Raw genomic sequence first — 21,147 nt, forward strand, 5'->3', positions numbered from 1 at the left:
AAAAAAACAGACTTGCGCAAAGACACTCAATTTTCATAGCTGTTCAACTTATTCCACAAAGACTATTTGTTAGATGTTAATTCCCTAAGTTCGTGTAAATTAAAAAATTTGCTTAGACTATTTATAGAAGACACAGATATTAGCTCCTTTTTCTTTTAGCACATGATCGCTAGCTTTTTACTTTTTTACTTTGTCATCTTTTTTATGCTTTTAAGTTTTTAATTTTATTTAAAAAAAAATTGTTTTCTGAGAGTCAATTATTTTTTTGTATGTTATATTAAAGTTTTTTGTATTTTGTATTAACTAATTCTACTCCGTTCGCCTCCGTAGTGTAATGGTCAGCACGCTCGGCTACCGTTCTGGAGGTCCCGGATTCGATTCCCAGAGGGGGGTCAAATAAATATAAGTGATTTTTTCATTCCAATATTTATTCAATATTACTCTGGACTGGTACCTGAAGTGGAGGGCTGATCCTTCGTGTGATAACGATCAAGATAACACTGTGTTTTATAATTCAGTGCCCTATGCACCATTGGGGTGTGGATAAGGGTTTGAATGAAAATGAAAATTCTACTTAGAAACCTATACCCTTATACCCTGTACTATGACTATTTATTTTGTATACCCACACACAGGCCATGCCTTTGTGGGATCTTTTTTTGTATTCATTTTTATTTTTTATAATTTTTTTGTATTTGAATTTATGCTATGTAATGCAAAAGAATTTAAAATAAAGAAAAAAAAACTCTAAATTATTTTTTAATTGTATTACATTGGACAAAAGATACCCATTGTTAAGGGATTAATGGTATTCATAAAAATGTTATTTGAACGAGTTTAGTCGAGTAAAAAAAGTAAAAAACTAAAGAGATTTAATGTGCTGTTACTTTGAGTTTGGATCCCTTTAAGAGTTCCACTTAGCAGTGCCTGTTCTGCGCTGTTTCCACAGTTCCACAAACCCTAATTGGATCGCCATCAGCGGGTCCAGTTTTGTAGGACTCACTGAATCAAATTTTAAAAGCCATGGCAACGAAACTCGAAAACCATTCGCTTTATTCCAATTCACTCCAATATTCCAATCCAATGACCCAAAAAATGCTACTTTTTTCATACAATGTTCGATATGTAGTACTCCATATTAATAAGAGTGGTTCATTTATCAATTTTCTTCAAACATTTTTCTGATTGTAACTCATAAAAGTCATCGAAGCGATTTAATGAATTAAAAAGGTTAAATACATAAAGGGTTATTAAGAGTACATAAAAGGTTATTTAGAATGCCAGAAATCCGAACTAATTGGGGCTGCGGCTTGTTCGGATTAGAAAAAATTCGGATTATTTTCAATTTGCAATTATGTTTAAAAAAATCGGTTTGGACATTGTGGAACGTTTGAGTGAGGAAAGAACGGTAAAACAAATTTATGAGGCGAATGTTGTTGGAAAAAGGATGGCCAAGAAAAACTAGGCCCGATCAGGTACGTCAATGGTATGTATGAGAAGATACATGAACGTGGAAAAGGTGAAGGGGATATATATATATAAATATAAAAATATATATATATATATATATATATATATATATATATATATATATATATATATATATATATATATATATATATATATATATATATATATATATATATATATATATATATATATATATATATATATATATATATATATATATATATATATATTTATATATATATATATATATATTTATATATATATATGTATATATATATATATATATATATATATATATATATATATATATATATATATATATATATATATATATATATATATATATATATATATATATATATATATGTGTACATGAATTAATTTTAATGGCTTACAGTTTATAAATCTTCGATTAAGATGTCTTGCAAATGGCTTTATTCATTTGATTCAGTATTAGTCATACCCCACGCAGCCAATAACATTGATTTATCCATCGATTACCGCCATGGCGATAAACGAACCGTGTAATGGCGTCTGTACATCGCCATTATTAACGCGTTAATATAAATATTTATTTGGATGTTATCTGCCTACGCTAAATCGATTCGATATAACTAACCCCAGTGGATATAATTATGTATCTATATGTGTGGTTTCTTCATTTCTTTGAATTGTGATGATACGAAATACTGAAAAATAATAATAATAACCTAATCTTACTTGACATTATCTAATAATTAAGAATGAAAATAATTAATTAAAAAATATACAGAATTATTCGTTGATACAGAATCTATTTTTTTAAGTTAAAATATTGACACAACGCATTAGAATACTTGTAAAAGGTGTATTTACGCTTGCGAAAATCATTTTATTTAATAGCTTTTTACCACGGCGATGGCGACGCCATCTATCGGAAGTAACAGCAGCACATACACACACATAAAACTAAACATTGCTCATGGTGGACAGCATAACAACTGCTTTACGTATATTGTGTATGAACAAGCATTGTGAAATCATGTGTAACATAAGAAAAATGTTTACATTATTTCTTTTCTTTAACAAACATTTTCAGACTAAGCCACAGCAAGGAGTAGCTGGGTACAGCTAGTTTTTAATAAATAATAGTAGTGGTTATACTGTGATATAAAAATACTTTTAATTAATGTTAATATTTATTATTAGATTAAAACCAATATTTTTAGCTTTTCCACTTTTTTATTTGACCAGCGACCGGGTTTCGTCGTTACCGACATCATCAGACTGGTGTAATGTTAATATAAAAATACTTTTAATTAATGGCACTCAAAAATTAGTATGAATGATGAAAATAAATTTGATGAAGTGCCTTATGCATATATGAAAATATTTATGCATTTATGAAAATAAATATTTTATTTATGTATTTAAACTTAAGTGTAAAAATCAATCAAACATTTTTTCTTTGTATGTATTTTTAGATGAAAATTCACATTTATTTTCCGCAATCATTCACTTTCTCTCTTCTTCGTGCAGCATTGTTAAGAAGATTGTAAAAAGGGTTGTTATGCGCCTTGAACGCCCCGTAACACGAGCTTTATTCGAGCAGCTCCATCTCGTATCGGGTATTGCATCGTGATAAGTGAGTGTCCGGTAATCCTCGTTCGGAAAACCACATTTAAAAATCGAAACGACGACATTTCAGCGTGTAAAGGGATCATTAATTTCAGCGCAGAGCCGCTTCTCTTGAATTTTTTTTTAAACATAATTTTTTTAAAGGAAAAACTTGCAAAACCGCTCCGTTAAGAGCTTGCCTGCAGGTGAAATAAGAATAGGGAAGGTAAATGTAAAAAAAAATACATCACAAACACCCAGAACTATTGCATTAAAATCTTTCTTTAAATTCAACATCTATCAAAATTATATGTAAATTTAATGTCCAATTGTGTCGCCTACTTTTAAAATCCGCCAGATCCTATTTTATAAGATTTTAAAATAAATTCTCCATCAGAATGCCAATTGTGGGTTTTATTGTTTAAAATATTTATATACTTGAAAACCCTGCTAAAAAAACTTATATTTAAAATATATTATATAAAAAACTTATTTCAAATTCCGCTATATTCATGGAACTTGGTCAAAAATTAAGATGACGTCATTATCGGTTTGTGTCTCGTGTATATTTTTATTTACTGAAAAAAAAAATCTTAAAAAATGTTAAAGTTCTCTATTTCATAATATTTTATCTAAAGATAGAGAAATCTTTTAAACAGAAATGTTACCCGGTGAATTTTGCATTTTTTTGGAAAATCGACTTACATGGATCTGACGGATTTTAAAAGTAGGCGACTCAATTAAGGAATAGTATATTTAAAAATGTTTTTCTATTCCTTTCATCGTATTTTTTTACGAAAAATGTATTGCTTGTATAATAATAAAACCCTTATCCGCACCCCAATGGTGCATAGGGCACTGCATCATATAAACGCAGTGTTATCTTGATCGTTTACACAAGAAGGAAAGGTGATCAGCCCTCCGCTTCAGTTACCAGTCCAGGGTAATATTGAATAAATGTTACAGTGAAAAAATCACTAATATTTACTTGACCCCCCTGGGAATCGAACCCGGGACCTCCAGAACGGTAGCCGAGCGTGCTGACCATTACACTACGGAGGCGGACTAAATGTATTGAATACCAAAATATTTACTTACTGAGAACGGGGATTACCGCAATGCGAAAAAAAACTTATTTTTTTAAACCAAAAACAAAGCAATATCAAAACACCGAAAGAAACGACAATAACTTTAACGAAATAAAAAAAAAAAAACAAAAATAGCAATTACAAAAAAAATCGGAAAAAAAGAAAATAGATGATAACAACGAAAACAAAAAAAAAACAAAAAAATCATAAACGTAAAGTGAAATTCAAAACAAAAACAAAAATAAAGCTAATACGAAAATAAAACAGAAAATTAACAAAACAAACAAAAACAAAAAACGATAAAAATAACAAAAAAAATATTTCAAGCACTAACTTTGTGATTTTCAATTTTTATCAATAAAAATTAATTGTAATTTGGCAATTAATAATAATTTACAACTAATAAAAACACAAGTAAATGATTTTGCTAAAAGTCCGTTATTAAAAATGTTGTACTTTACATTATAATTTAGTTATAATAAAATATTAGTAGTGATTTTAAAACAAAGTTACATTTTAATTATAAATTAAAAAATGTATAACTAAAACAATAAAAGCGGTAACAAAAACGAATGAGAAAATACAAGCTAAGCAACCAACAATATTTACAGAATTGTAAAAAATAAAGTGTAAAATAAAACTTAAAATTAAAAAAAAAAATTCTCCAGTTCCCATCTGGCTTGCAGTACGTTGGATGCAGTGGTGAGAATTTATACATTACCTAATCTGCAAAGTGGACCGTACTATCTCCGGCTTAATCCCTTCATATATTCTGATCTCCTGGTAGGGCGTGGGAGGTGGGATCAGGATTCCCTTTTTATTCCCTCTGCAAATGCAAATAAGTTCCTCAGGATATCTTTATTTCGTATTAATCGAATTGACATTAGTGGGAGTTACGTTTTTTGGTTTTTATTTTTTTAACATTTATTCGGTACATACATATAAAAAAACTGTATTCATACATTAAATTTATTAATATTTTTTTTTGCAAAGACCCATTTACTGCCTGTATAGAATGCACAACTATGTGATCAAGTATGTATTTCAAATAGTGATCAGGTATGTATGAGGAGATGTGTGAATATGGAAGATGCGAAGATTATTTGCAATTACAAATTAGTGTGGCGTTCTATTCACTTCGCCTACTACTGTGGGGAAACAGCGTGACGGTTTGTTAGTCAATTATTATATATTCTTTTAAAGGAAAACCAGCAAAGCGTCTATTTTAGATGCTTGTCTGCAGGTATGATAGTAAGGATAGGGAAGGTAAATGTGAAAAATACATCACAAACACCCAGACCGATTGAAAATAAATCTTCCTTGAATTCATTTTGCTATTGGCGGGAATCGAACCCGCGACACCAGTTTCACAGTCGAGCGTCTACCCAAGTACGCCACAGCGCCTGCCTTAATTAGTTAGTTAATTTGTATGAATCTTTTTTTACAAAAATGTTAATAATATTAGTAAATAACCACTCACCGAGATTTTTATGTCCACCGGTTTCGAGACGTACCCGTCTCTTCGTCAGGACAATCACTAACACAGCATGCAAACAATACCACCCTTCAGACCACAGCACCATTTACACACTCAAAACTACACAAAATGTAGACATTAAAATCTCGGTGAGTGGTTATATACTAATATTATAAACATTTTTGTAATAAAAAAAATAAGTAAAAATGACTAACCACAAAGTAAATGCTTTAAATATTAATAATAATGAGAATAGTATGAATCTACTAAAACCTGTAAAGTAAAAGCGAATTTGTTTCTTTATTTATATTTTAGCTTGTGTCAACCTACTTTAACCCAGATTAGTAAAATTTCCATTTTCCGTTCGTGGTTTTCATTTTCGAAACGTTCAGGATCTGATGACTAGATTAAATTCGAAGCCCGTCCCGATTGAGAAGCCATTTTTAATTCAGAAAGGACCTGAAGCGCGAAATCAGGTGCTAGTAAATTGCAAGGACCTTTGATTTCCATGCGCTACCGTTTCGCTCGGGTCAAACGAGATTCAAGATAAACCGAAGTAGGAGATGAGTATCCCGATATAGCGAATGCATTTCCAGATCCGCCGGAAGAAGAGGACAGTCGTTCCGGATCCTGAATTGAAATGCGACACACCTGATACTAACACTATTTATCGAAGCTTTATCAAGTTTAAAAAAAAAACATCTTAAATATATCGTCGATAAAACAGCAATGCGAGTCATTTACAATATTTTTAGTGTATTTATTTATTATTTCAAAACACATTACATACATAAGTCACATTTATATACAAATATATATATATATATATATATATATATATATATATATATATATATATATATATATATATATATATATATATATATATATATATATATATATATATATATATATTTATTCCTCGCTCCAAAAATATTTAATTTGCTGCCCGAAACCATTAAGATTTCCAGGAGTGATCAGGTCTTTAAGAACAGTGTCCGTCGATGGTTACTTAACATTGGAAGGGACAAGGTGGAAAGTGAATTAATTAAAGTCCAGGTGTAATTATCACACTGAAAAACCTTAAAACATAAATTAATTTTGTATCTCCTGTATGTTATGTTTATAATCTAATCATTAAAAAAAATATATGTATATTAAAAATTAAAAAAAAAATATATATATATAAACTTTGTATTACCATGTTAGTATTCGGCTCAACACAGGCCATGCCTAAAGAGCCGTAATACGTATAATAAATGTGTATATGAAATGAATATGTATATTGAATGTATCTATGTATTATGAAAATAAATAAATAAATAATAAATAAATATATATATTTATATATATATATATATATATATATATATATATATATATATATATATATATATATATATATATATATATATATATATATATATATATAAAATATTCCCGATGAGTAATTTCTATTTCTCATTTCGGGACATGGGATTAAGGTTAACAAGACTGGAACACAAATAATAAAGTAACAAAAAAGGTTTTTTTTAAATAACCAAAACTAATACATGGCAAAATATAAAAATAATAAACAGGTATAATAAATAGGCGTAAGAAGCATATTTAAAAGAAATAAATGAGAAAAACTTGTTATTATTATCCAAATATTTGTTATTTTTGTACTCAAATTCTTGAAAGTTCTATATGCATATGATTCAATTTCGAAACATTGTACAATAATCACTAGAATTTTCACTTGAAATTTATTTTTAATACATTTTATTATTTGTTTACACTTTAAAAAAGATCTCCTGAAAAATCAAGTTTTTTGATATATGACGCTGTTGAAAGGACTGAGTGATATGTGTAAGCTGTTGTCTCTTATGATACATAAAGCGTTAATTTTTTTTCATATTTCTGTTTATACTTTTGTATTTTCCTTGTGCATTGTAACAAATACTGCTGTATACTTTTAAGAGGAAAACCTGCCTGATAAAGCTAGGAAATGTGACCTAGATATGTGTAAGCTGTTGTCTCTATCCGATACAAAAAGCGTTAAAACATTTCATATACCTGGTTAGCTTTGTGTACAGACTGGACTAAGAGAGGAGATTAGAGTGACACGTCATTAACCACGTGGCCCGATCTCGCGTGATCAACAGTCGTCAAGGAGGGGGCACTTAGATAAATTAATGGTACTCTGACGTATCTTGATCTTACATTAATCTAAAGAGGGTTTCTCAAACAGTTAAGAAATATAAGGATCCTCAATAATTCGACAAACCAAGCATTTTATCTGAATGCTAAGTTAACATGTATTATCGTACATTGTATATGCAAGGTATTTTAATTACATTTTAATAAAAAATATTAAGAAATTAAAATCATTGGTTTTATTTTCACTGTTAATAAAACGTTTTAAAGTAATAGACTAAATGCATGCGAAACGAACCATTTTTATTCAATCCATCTTTTCATGTGACATATTTAATCTGATCTGTACTAAATCCAATCAACCTTTATATGATTAACAATTCACTAAACATTGCATCAGTTTTATCTAGTACCCTATGCACCATTGCGTGAGGATAAGGGTTAGAAGTAGAATATACTACACTTTAAAATTATTCAATTCATGTTTTGAATATCGAAAGCATTAACTTTGTGGATCATCTTGATATATTATTTCGAGAAATAAAAATACTTTGCGTTCTGATCCACTCACATTTTTATTTAACCAACTAGTTTCGGCTACAACCTGTTGCCCTCTTCAGGGTTACATTTATTACTAAGTAATAAATGTAACCCTGAAGAGGGCAACAGGTTGTTGCCGAAACTAGTTGGTTAAATAAAAATGTGAGTGGATCAGAACACAAAGTATTTTTATTTCTCGAAATAATATTCTTCAATTCTATTTATTAAAGTCATTGTTTTTTCACAAAGATATTCCCTATATACTTATACACATAGTATTTGAGTATGATCCACTATCTAACATAACTAAATGAAAAAATGTGCCGTGGTGTAGTTGGGTAGACGCTCAACTGCGAAACTGGCGTCGCGGGTTCGATTTCCGCCAAGTGCAAAGTAAATCAACAAATATTTATCTCTAATCGGTCTGGGAGTTTATGGTGTATTTTTCACATTAACCGTCCCTATACTTACTAACCTACTGGCAGAAAATCCTCAATAAGTAGAAGCTTTGCGGGTTATTAATTTAAAAAATATATATTTTATTGATTTTTTAAAAATAAGTAAAGAAACAAATCTGACAACTTATTAGTTAAGAAACATATCTGACTATAGTCTACGAGACAGAATAAGGAACAACAAGATAAGGGAAGTATTCGAGATCGAAGCTGTGGTTAGGTGGGAATGGCAAGAGACAATGGTATGTGCATGCGAGAAGAATGGAACCATCCAGACTCCCCCACATTGCACGATACGGCCAACCCCAAGGCAGATGACTCCCAGGCAGACCACCAAAGTGATGGCTCGACATCTAGGAATCGACATCGCAGGAGGCCCTCTTAAAACCAGGCCACGAGGCCTACACCAAGAAGAAGAAAAAAAAGAAGTTTTATATCGATACTGTGAATCGTCTGCTCTAGGTTAAATAAAAATCGAATCATAAACTAAAAGAAAAATGCACCCACACATTGAGATCCACTGATTTTGTATCTGTCTCGTGTGATTGCTGTCTCTCTCAGTGAGATGATAATGTCAGTGGATATCTTAATTATTTTCTTTCTGGATTTATCTGTCCAGCTGGTGGATAAAGCTTGTCGTATCCACCTCCCAACTTTTGCGTCTTTACAAGTAAAGTGTATTAACTTATTTTTTACTTAAAAATAGTGATGAGTAGTAATATAACAGACAAGCTTATTCTAAGCTTTTAAAGCAACCCTAATGTATGACTATTATTTAGAGGGTAAAAATATTGACGAAACGTTATTTTGAACTCAAAATAAGTTTTAATGAATAAAATTAAAAAATTGTTATTTTATTCTATAAAATGCAGTTGCAGCAAGAAATGTCGGTACAAAAATTAAATCTAACAAAATAAGTTTAATTTAAAGTTATACATCAACAGATTTTTAGAAAAATATCAGCCTAATTTTGAAATAAGCATTAAACAGAGTTTGAGAAAAATATGACCCTTTTTAAAAAAAAACATAAAAAGAATTTTGCGTGGTTTATAAGTACAATATATTGACTTGTTAAAACTGCATTGATTTATTTATTGATTTGGCGTTCAATTTGTGGAACTCCATTTTGATTTATGTGATATTAATTTTAATCAATCGTAGATTTTTTTAAAGTCTACTTACTCTAAGTTGTATTTAATTCACATTATTTTTTTACATCTCATCAAAGATGAAGTAGAATATAGAACTCTGGGCATTTACGGGGCTGACGACCGTCATAGGCTGGTTTAAGTGTTCACTTTACACACGTGTAACGTTCACCAATTCTACCCATTATCGACAACCACACTATTCAAATTCTTAGAAGTTCTATATATATATGAATCAATTTAGAAACCTTGTTCTTGAATAACTAGAACTTCACTAGAGACATCTATTGGTGAGATGTAAAGAAGATTTTTACTAAGCAGAAACTCTTATATTAGTATGTAAGGTCCGAATCCTGGATTATAATCACCTACATGACAAACGCCAGAAAATATGATTTTTATTTTTAATTATTTAAGATTAAAATTTGACCATATAATTTATTTACAACGTATTAAACGATAATTTATTTTATTCGTTTGGAAATGCCATAACATTTGTTTAAAAATACGAAACAATTGTGACAATACTAATTTTTGTCTGTTTTTTTTTTAATAAAATACAACTTAAACTCAAAAAATCTGTGTTTTATTTAAAAATTATTACGTAAACTGCATTGATGTTTATTTTCTTACCAAGCAAAAGTGACTTAAATGGCCCTCCTGAACATTTTACGTTTTGTTAGTTGGTCCCTTTCTCCTGTACGACTACGATATGTATATGCCTGTGTGCTTTGCACATATAGTATACAAAACCATTTTCCAAGTTTAGGTAGGAGTTTTTACGTCAAACATCGAGCAGACAATGAAATAAAGTATGTTAAACACGGCAACATATCAACCCATTTTCGAAACAGAAAACAAACAAACCCTTAATTGGTTTACTGTCCTCCGATTCCTTTTCCCTTTCACTCTTCCAGCCACAATAATAAATTAAGCCCTGTCACCAAAACAATAGCCGGGTAAAAAGGACGAGATCATTACTAAGAAGGGAAGATATTTTAATGATAATACTTTCATACTTTTGAAGTATTTTAGTATATTTTGTACAAGACACAACGCCATCGTGATATATGGAGAGTACCGCTAAGACTTGAAAAACAAAACACAGATATTCGGTAGTTAAACACAGGATGCTTAAAAACCGTATGTTTAATATTAATAAAAACTAACCAACCGTTATGCCGCTTCTTTGTAGGGGTAGGCAGAGAGAATAGAACGCCACATTACTCTGAATTTCAAATATTCCTCGCCTTCTCTCTTCTCATACATACCCACCGATTATTCCAACTCTTGACCTGACTACTATCAAGTATTTGAAATACTTGAACATGCCAAGTTTTCCTCGGTCTTCCTTTACTACTATTTCCAACTACATTCGCCTCATATATTTGGTTTAGCTCTCCTTCCCCAACGTCTTTCCCAGGTCAGAAGTCATCATACAAACGCAGTGTTATCTTGATCGTTGACACTTGAAGAAAAGGTGATCAGCTCTCCACTTCAGGTACCAGTCTAGGGTAGTATTGAATAAATATTAGAGTGAAAAAAATCACAAATATTTATTTTACCCTCCTCTGGGAATCGAACTCGGGACCTCCAGTACGGTGACCGAGCGAACTGACCATTATACTATGGAGGCGGACAAAAGTCGAGTGGGATAAAATAAAATTAAAAAATTGGTATTATAGAAGTGTTAAAATTTTTTAGAATAAAATAAACTTTAAATAAATACCCAGAGAGGTTGTTGCCGAAACTAGTTGGTTGTTAATAAAAATGTGAGTGGATCAAAAAACAAAGTCTTTTTATTTCTCAAAATAATATATCAATTTGATCCACAAAGTTAATGCTTTCAATATTCAAAACAAAATAACCAGATTTTCATATTCTGCTTCATCTTTGTTGAGATGTCAAAAAATAAAATGATAATAACTCTTATAGTTGAAGATAATTCAGATTTGTGAATAAGTATTTTGACACACTCAAAACGTTTTTAAAATAAACTTTCTTTAATTTGAATGTTTTTAGTTAACACAGAAGTAGGATAGCATTTCGCTTACTCCTTTCAAGAACGTCATATATCAAAAAACTTGATTTTCAGGAGATCGTTTTTAAAGTTAAAACATACTATGAAATATATTAAAAATAAATATCAAGCACAGCAAATAATATTGAAATTTTTACTGTGCAAGAGATCTTTTTAGGTAAAATCTCTAAAAAGGTTTTTTCTCCATTAGAAAAATATTTAGGATATTAAAAAAAAATTAAACTATACCTTTTCTTCAAAATGCAAAAACAACACTTTCTGCCCTTTAGCCGGTAAATATTAAGTTAAAAATATACCGCTTTTGCTGGGATATAGTACATTTTCTGGGCATTCTGAAAACATGCACAACTGAAAATTCACGATTTTTGATTTATGACGTTCTTGAAAGGAGTGAGCGATTTGTAAAGGCGAGTCGTGCAACATGGCGCACCCATTACGAGCGATATCACGGGCCAGGAATCTGTCTCAGGTATTCTCGTCGCTAGCAGCTAGAGTTAGGTGCCCGGTAGCTATAGATAGGTACCCGGTAGCTATAGGTAGGTACCCGGTAGCTATAGGTAGGTACCCGGTTGCTATAGGTAGGTAGGTAGGTACCCGGCGGCTAGAGGTGGATACCTACCCGTTCCGGCTAATTTATAGCGGTGACAATCCCTCCCTGCACACGGATTCGTCTCGGCTTACTCTACTCAGCTCTTCGGCCAAGTAGACAGAACTGAAAACCATCCGTGTTTGAATAAACTGTCTGGCGGAGATATTCTGGTGATGGAAACTAGTCAGGTGGGAGAAATTGTTTCTCAAAATAAAATAAATTAAAATCAAAATAAGTAATACATGTGTGAAATAAGTAATTCATTGATTTGTAAAAATAAGCTATGACATTATTTACTTATTAGATGTACGTTGATCTGGGAATAAAATAGTAGTTACTGGGATTATAGAACAACTAGGAAATTTCGCACATTTAGGAAGTTAAAAAATGGGATGGAAATAAAAAAAAACATATTGAAAGGAGATAGAATGCTGGAAACAGCGTGAATGGTGCTCTAAAATTAGGCGAATCAAATAAAACCCTAAAATTAAAAGCTAAATAATTAGAGCTTCGTCTTACTTTAGCTTAAACAAAGACAGGGTGATGAGGCGTTCTTTATATATATATATATATATATATATATATATATATATATATATATATATATATATATATATATATATATATATATATATATATATATATATATATATATATATATATATATATATATATATATATATATATATATATATATATATATATATATATATATATATATATATATATATATATATATATATATATATATATATATATATATATATATATATATATATATATATATATATATATATATATATATATATATATATATATATATGTATATATATATATAAATATATGTTTAACTGGTGGAACTCTTCTTTAATATATGTTTATATATATACATATATATATATATATATATATATATATATATATATATATATATATATATATATATATATATATATATATATATATATATATATATATATATATATATATATATCCACCTTATATATATCCAGTTCCACCAGTTAAAAGATTCGCCACTGTGTTGGTAAGGACACAAGTCGTTCAACGAAATTTATCGTTGAACAGTCTCTTTACATTGATCGGTCGGCGGCAGGAGCCCACACCTAAGACGGTGAAATAGGGTTTAATCAATTAATCTTGACAAAGAAAGATGTCCCAGAATCTTATTGTTTTAAAACACACTTTGGTTTATTTTATTGAATTATACGAACGATATATACAGGATGCTTTATTATTAAAGAATGTTATAAAAATATTATTTTTTGACATCTCATCAAAGATGAAGAAGTATATGGAAGTCTGGGCATTTACGGGGCTTACGACCGTCATAGGCTGGTTTGAGTGATCACTTTACACACGTGTAACATTCACCAATTCTACCCATTATTGACAACCACACTACTCAAATTCTTGGAAGTTCTATATATATGAACCAATTTAGAAACCTTGTTCATGAATCACTAAAACTTCACTAGAGACATCTATTGGTGAGATGTAAAGAAGCTTTTTATTAAGCAGAAACTCTTATATTAGTATGTGAGATCCGAATCCCGGATTATAATCACACACATGAGAAACGCCAGAAAATATCATTTTCATTTTTATTATTAAGCTTATAATTTGACCAGATAATTTATTAACAACATTTTGAGTGTGTCCAAATACTTGTTCACAAAATCTGGATTATCTCCAATTACAGGAGTTATTTTCATATTATTTTTTGACATCTCATCAAAGATGAAGAAGTATATGGAAGTCTGGGCATTTACGGGGCTTACGACCGTCATAGGCTGGTTTGAGTGATCACTTTACACACGTGTAACATTCACCAATTCTACCCATTATTGACAACCACACTACTCAAATTCTTGGAAGTTCTATATATATAATAAATTATCTGGTCAAATTATAAGCTTAATAATAAAAATGAAAATGATATTTTCTGGCGTTTCTCATGTGTGTGATTATAATCCGGGATTCGGATCTCACATACTAATATAAGAGTTATAACAATAATGGGTAGAATTGGTGAATGTTACACGTGTGTAAAGTGATCACTCAAACCAACCTATGACGGTCGTAAGCCCCGTAAATGCCCAGACTTCCATATACTTCTTCATCTTTGATGAGATGTCAAAAAATAATATGAAAATAACTCCTGTAATTGGAGATAATCCAGATTTTGTGAACAAGTATTTGGACACACTCAAAATGTTGTAAATAAATTATCTGGTCAAATTATAAGCTTAATAATAAAAATGAAAATGATATTTTCTGGCGTTTCTCATGTGTGTGATTATAATCCGGGATTCGGATCTCACATACTAATATAAGAGTTTCTGCTTAGTAAAAAGCTTCTTTACATCTCACCAATAGATGTCTCTAGTGAAGTTTTAGTGATTCATGAACAAGGTTTCTAAATTGGTTCATATATATAGAACTTCCAAGAATTTGAGTAGTGTGGTTGTCAATAATGGGTAGAATTGGTGAATGTTACACGTGTGTAAAGTGATCACTCAAACCAGCCTATGACGGTCGTAAGCCCCGTAAATGCCCAGACTTCCATATACTTCTTCATCTTTGATGAGATGTCAAAAAATAATATGAAAATAACTCCTGTAATTGGAGATAATCCAGATTTTGTGAACAAGTATTTGGACACACTCAAAATGTTGTAAATAAATTATCTGGTCAAATTATAAGCTTAATAATAAAAATGAAAATGATATTTTCTGGCGTTTCTCGTGTGTGATTATAATCCGGGATTCGGATCTCACATACTAATATAAGAGTTTTTATATATAGAACTTCCAAGAATTTGAGTAGTGTGGTTGTCAATAATGGGTAGAATTGGTGAATGTTACACGTGTGTAAAGTGATCACTCAAACCAGCCTATGACGGTCGTAAGCCCCGTAAATGCCCAGACTTCCATATACTTCTTCATCTTTGATGAGATGTCAAAAAATAATATGAAAATAACTCCTGTAATTGGAGATAATCCAGATTTTGTGAACAAGTATTTGGACACACTCAAAATGTTGTTAATAAATTATCTGGTCAAATTATAAGCTTAATAATAAAAATGAAAATGATATTTTCTGGCGTTTCTCATGTGTGTGATTATAATCCGGGATTCGGATCTCACATACTAATATAAGAGTTTCTGCTTAATAAAAAGCTTCTTTACATCTCACCAATAGATGTCTCTAGTGAAGTTTTAGTGATTCATGAACAAGGTTTCTAAATTGGTTCATATATATAGAACTTCCAAGAATTTGAGTAGTGTGGTTGTCAATAATGGGTAGAATTGGTGAATGTTACACGTGTGTAAAGTGATCACTCAAACCAGCCTATGACGGTCGTAAGCCCCGTAAATGCCCAGACTTCCATATACTTCTTCATCTTTGATGAGATGTCAAAAAATAATATGAAAATAACTCCTGTAATTGGAGATAATCCAGATTTTGTGAACAAGTATTTGGACACACTCAAAATGTTGTAAATAAATTAGATCTTCATCTTTGAAGAGATGTCAAAAAATAATATAAAATATATAATTTAAAATTGTATTTAAATTTAATAAATTCATAAAAATTAATAAACTAAATAGTTTCAATTCAAAAATTAGAATTGCTATTTTATACTTATGTAGTTTTTTAAATAAAATAAAAATTGTTTTTGTTGACATTCTCACTGTGAACAATTGAAACACCCATTATCATCAAGTATTTTGTGGCTAGAAATCTTACAAATAGTGATTTATTATCTACGTCTTATTATTTGCGAAATTTATGCCCTTGTTTCAATACTGAGAAAAAGTTTTTTTGAAGTGACTCAACCTGAAGCTTTGTTAGTTCGTAGCTACACGGAAAAAACATTGTTTTTCTCAACTTGTAATCCAATTAATCCGACGAGAATGTACTTGGAATTTCCAAAGAAAATGGTGTCCTTAGGGTAGATTTATCGTGGAATTGCAAACGTGAGTGCTATATCAGTTAGAATTTACTATAATTTGTTATTTAAAAAAATAGTTATTTTATGATATGGTAATATATCACTCTCCTCGTCATTCATCATTCACATTATGTAAGACCACTGGAAAAAGTTATATAGCTTTCAAGGTAATATAAAGCTCTCCTCATCATTCATTGTTCACATTCATTTAGTAATATTTGATATTACACAAAGCCGATAACCGATGAATGATATGGAGAGTGTTAATAATAAATCTCCTATATCTACTAGGGGTGGGTATTTGGCATTCTCGGATGTGGTATTTTGATTTTTTTTTTTGAAATTTAAAGATGAATATTTGTGTTTTTATTATTTACAAAAATACTTCCATTTCAAACTATTTCTATGAGCCTACGCGGCTCATTATTAGAAATATGTATCAAATCGTGGAAAAGTGGGTTCAAACCGAGAAACTCTAACTCAAAAGTCCGCGACATTAACCACGGGACCACAAACCGACACAAATTTGAATCTCATCAGATTTTAATGTTTTTACATAAAAATTCAGCATCCGGAAGTTCGCGAACTCGAAAAATAGTTATTGGAATGTATAAAATCTGTATGCATGATATATGGTATGTGGTATGTGTATTTACAACATTTTGGGTATGTCCAAATCCTTATTCACAAATCTGGGTTTTTCCACTTAGGAGTTATTACCACGAGAAGATCAAAAAGTGATATTTTTGTTTTTTATATTTTGACGTAACTTTATTTGCAATCATTTGAGTGGTCCTAAATAATTCAGATGAGGCGAATAATGTTTGCAAATAAAAAGAAGTGTGGCGTTCTACCTTCTTTACCTACTCCTGCATAAAGGGACGTCAGAAGTGTAACACTACTGTAAATGCAGCTGTTTTAATAAATGCAATAAATGGTTTTACGTTTCTGACTATCGGTGTGCATTTTTAACATTTTTTATCCCAAGACACATGTTTATGTAATAGTGCTATTTTAAATTAAATTAAATTAAATTTTGGGGTTGTTTGTATCACATATCATATTAAAGTCGTTAATTGTTTCCAGTCACTTTGTCGTCGCGCATTTCAAAGCTTTTTCACTTGGAAGCTTTCAATTCCCATACAAATGTTTTTCCTTTACCTAAACATTTAAATCTCTACATATAATATTTACCTTTTAATCTCTATTCATGAACATTCGCACATAAACAAACATAACGAATTACCTAAATCCTGCGTTTGTTTAAACAGTTATATGTCAGTCACAAGGAAAAGCGGGCAGTGTCGAAAATAACAAATTAGTTAGTGAAAAATTATTTCACATTTTCGGCATCTCATTTTATCAAAAGCTAAGTTGTTGGATTAAGAATGGAAAAACAGTGAAAAGGTAACGCATTAATTTCGTAGTATATATAATTTTATTAATGGATTCGGCAGTAACTTAGTGGTAATATCTATCGATTTTCAACTTGATTGAATTTATTGTTATTATCCTAAAAATCTTTAAAAAATTATGCAAAAGAAAAAGTCATAAACTATAAAGTTTTAAAACAATATTGAAATTCAAAAACAATATAAAAATAACAATAGACTCTTTTGTCCTACCCTCTTTTGTCCGTATACTCACTGTAAAAAAAATATAATTAAGTTAATTAAAATAAGAAATAGCTCCTACCCCTTCTTTGTCCTCTAACGTCCCAAGGACACTAATCTAAAATTTAAACTTTCACTCGGTGTTTGAAAATGCATCAAAAGACGTGTCATTACAGAAATAGTGGTATATATCTGGGTATTTACAGGGCTTACGACATGTCGTAGGCTGGATAAGTGATCATTTCACACACTATTATATAAATTTGTATTTTTTAATTTTTTTCTTTTAACAAAAATATAAAAAAAATGTTAGTATAAAACTACTCCCTGACATTTTAGCCGTTTCGCCGTCAATACAATCACTACACCAGACGAGTACGTCTCAAAACCGTTAGACTAAAATCTCGGTAAGTAGTAATATACTAACATTAATAACTTTTTTTTTTAAAAACAGGAAAAAAAAAACAATTTTATATTTTCTTGTATTTGTGACTTAACCCCGTTGTCTAATTCAACTCCAGGATTCACATAATGATTTTCATAACTTCATTAAGGTTAACTGCCATTTTGAGAATTCAGTTTAAGCCGGAATTACGCGTCCCTTTTCAAAAATGTCGCAAATGCATGCATGGGTGAGCAATTTATGCGTAAAGTTTATTAATAATTACGTTGCGAGCAATTTAGCTAGAATGTTCTTGTTGCAAACTTTTCCCGCGTGTAAACAGGCACTTGTCATAAATTGTAATTAGATTTATACTTGGAAGAGCTGGAATTGCTTACCGGCGTTTGTATGTACATATTATTCAAATTAAAACAAGATCTAATTTAAGAAAACTAAAGCTATCTTGATAATATTCTCAGGCATGTGGAAAATAATTTTAGTAATATGATAGCTGCTGAAATAATATGCTCGCAAACGAATATTGAATTCTCTCAGATCTCGTCATTTTACAAAAATATGCTCGTTTTTATAATGATTCTCAGCGTTTTAACGCCGAGAATTAATATGGATAAGCAGTAGAGGTAGGAAGTAAGGTAAGTTAGGTACTACCTACTAGGATATGCATTAGAGGTACGTAGTAAGGTAAGCTGGTACTTTTTAGTAAGTTAGGGTAGCTACCGGTTACGTTTTTAAATGTCAAGCGGGTATTAAGGATAGGCACTGCTTTTCTGCCTGTATGGAAAGCACGCCCCTGGATATATCTTAAAGGCATAGTACTTACTTCAAAATTAATATTATAAATATCATAGAGCAAATAATGTGAAGTTTCCAATAAAAACTTAAATTATGATTTTCACAAAAGTAACGAAAAAAAAAATTAAAATACCAACAAAAAAAGAAAGAAAATAGGTGAATAAACTGCATATACTTCATAAATATGTATGCACTATCTAACTAACTAACTAAGTAACCATCACGCCACTTCCACGCAGGGGTAGGCAGAGAGAATAGAATCTTACACCGCTCTGTCCTTGCAAACATTCTTCGCCTCTTCCACGTTCATGCATCTCCTCATACATACCCGCCGAATGTTTCGACTCCTAACCTGACCACTTTCAAGTATTTGGCATACTTGATCGTGCCAAGTTTTTCTCGGTCTTCCTCTGCACTATCCGTTCCATAATTACAAAATTTAGGCAGTATCAGTTGTCGGTTGGAAAATATTGCTTCATAGCAATAAGCCCCCCAACGTATCTAACTATATTTGATACCTTATTTTTCTTCATTAATTAACGCGATTTTTTTGCTTAAAACATTTCGTTTTTTTTCTAAAGTCTGTAAAAACCTGTTAATAATATATCTTTTTTTTCCCTTTAAATACAAGGTTCCACTGTGATGTGTAATATTGAATTTAATAATGTATTCAATTCATCGTTTTAATTCTGCCTTGTAAAAATTGAATATACCATTTCATTTGCTACAATTAGACATTCATGCGTTACGTAGGAAGTGATATATAGTGTGATATATGAATAAATAATTGTACGGTATGTACTCGTACATATCTACATAACAACCCTTAAAATAATAAATTTTACTCAGCCTTATGACGTATTATGTAAATTCTTGAAATGTAATTAATATCAAGGTTGATAAATCTTTTTTTTTTCAATTGATGTTTCCACATAGATGAAGAAGTATGTGTATTTGGAAAACTTATGATATGTCAAACGCTAGTTAAAGTAATCAATTTATACACGAGTTACTCTCACCACGATTGACATCTCAACTCAACATAATTAAAATGTCACCTTCTATGGTGTATGTATAAAATAACTGGTCAATATTTATAAAAATAAATAAATATATATAAATAAATAGTCGACGGGTGTGTGTGAGGAGATGCATGAACGTGGAAGAGGCGAAGAATTTTTGCAAAAACAGAGTGGTGGGCGTTCTATTCTCTCTGCTTACCCTTTCGGGGAAGCAGCGTTATGGTTAGTTATATAAATATACCTACTCATATACATAAAGGCTGATTTAAGTGATTACTTTATATAGTGTAACATTCCCCATTCTACCTATGGTCGACAGCAACAATACACATTTTTTCGTAACTCATATATGTATATCATAAAATTCACACGTCACTTTATGTGTGAGTTCGCGGCAGTCTCTATGGTTGATTAGAATAAGCTTTTTATTTAGCTTTGATTTTTTAAATGTATGCAAGATCCTACTGCAATTATTTTACTGGAAACATGATTTTTAAATTACAACATTTTGAGTGTATCCAAATACATTTACATACTTCTTCATCTTTGATGAGATGTCAAAAAATAATATAAAAATAACTCCTTTAATTGGAGAAAATCCAGATTTTGTGAACAAGTATTTGGACATACTCAAAATGTTAATATCTGGTCAAATAATAAGCTTAAATAATAAAAATTTAAATGTTATTTTCTGGCGTTTCTCATGTATGTGATTATAATCCAGGATTCGGACCTCACATACTAATAAAAGAGTTTCTGCTTAATAAAACGCTTCTTTTCATCTCACCTATAGATGTC

The sequence above is a fragment of the Brachycentrus maculatus genome, unplaced genomic scaffold (assembly GCF_059751285.1).
Source record: "Brachycentrus maculatus isolate JH-2025_06_01 unplaced genomic scaffold, ASM5975128v1 h1tg000627l, whole genome shotgun sequence".
Classification (NCBI taxonomy): Eukaryota; Metazoa; Arthropoda; class Insecta; order Trichoptera; family Brachycentridae; genus Brachycentrus; species Brachycentrus maculatus.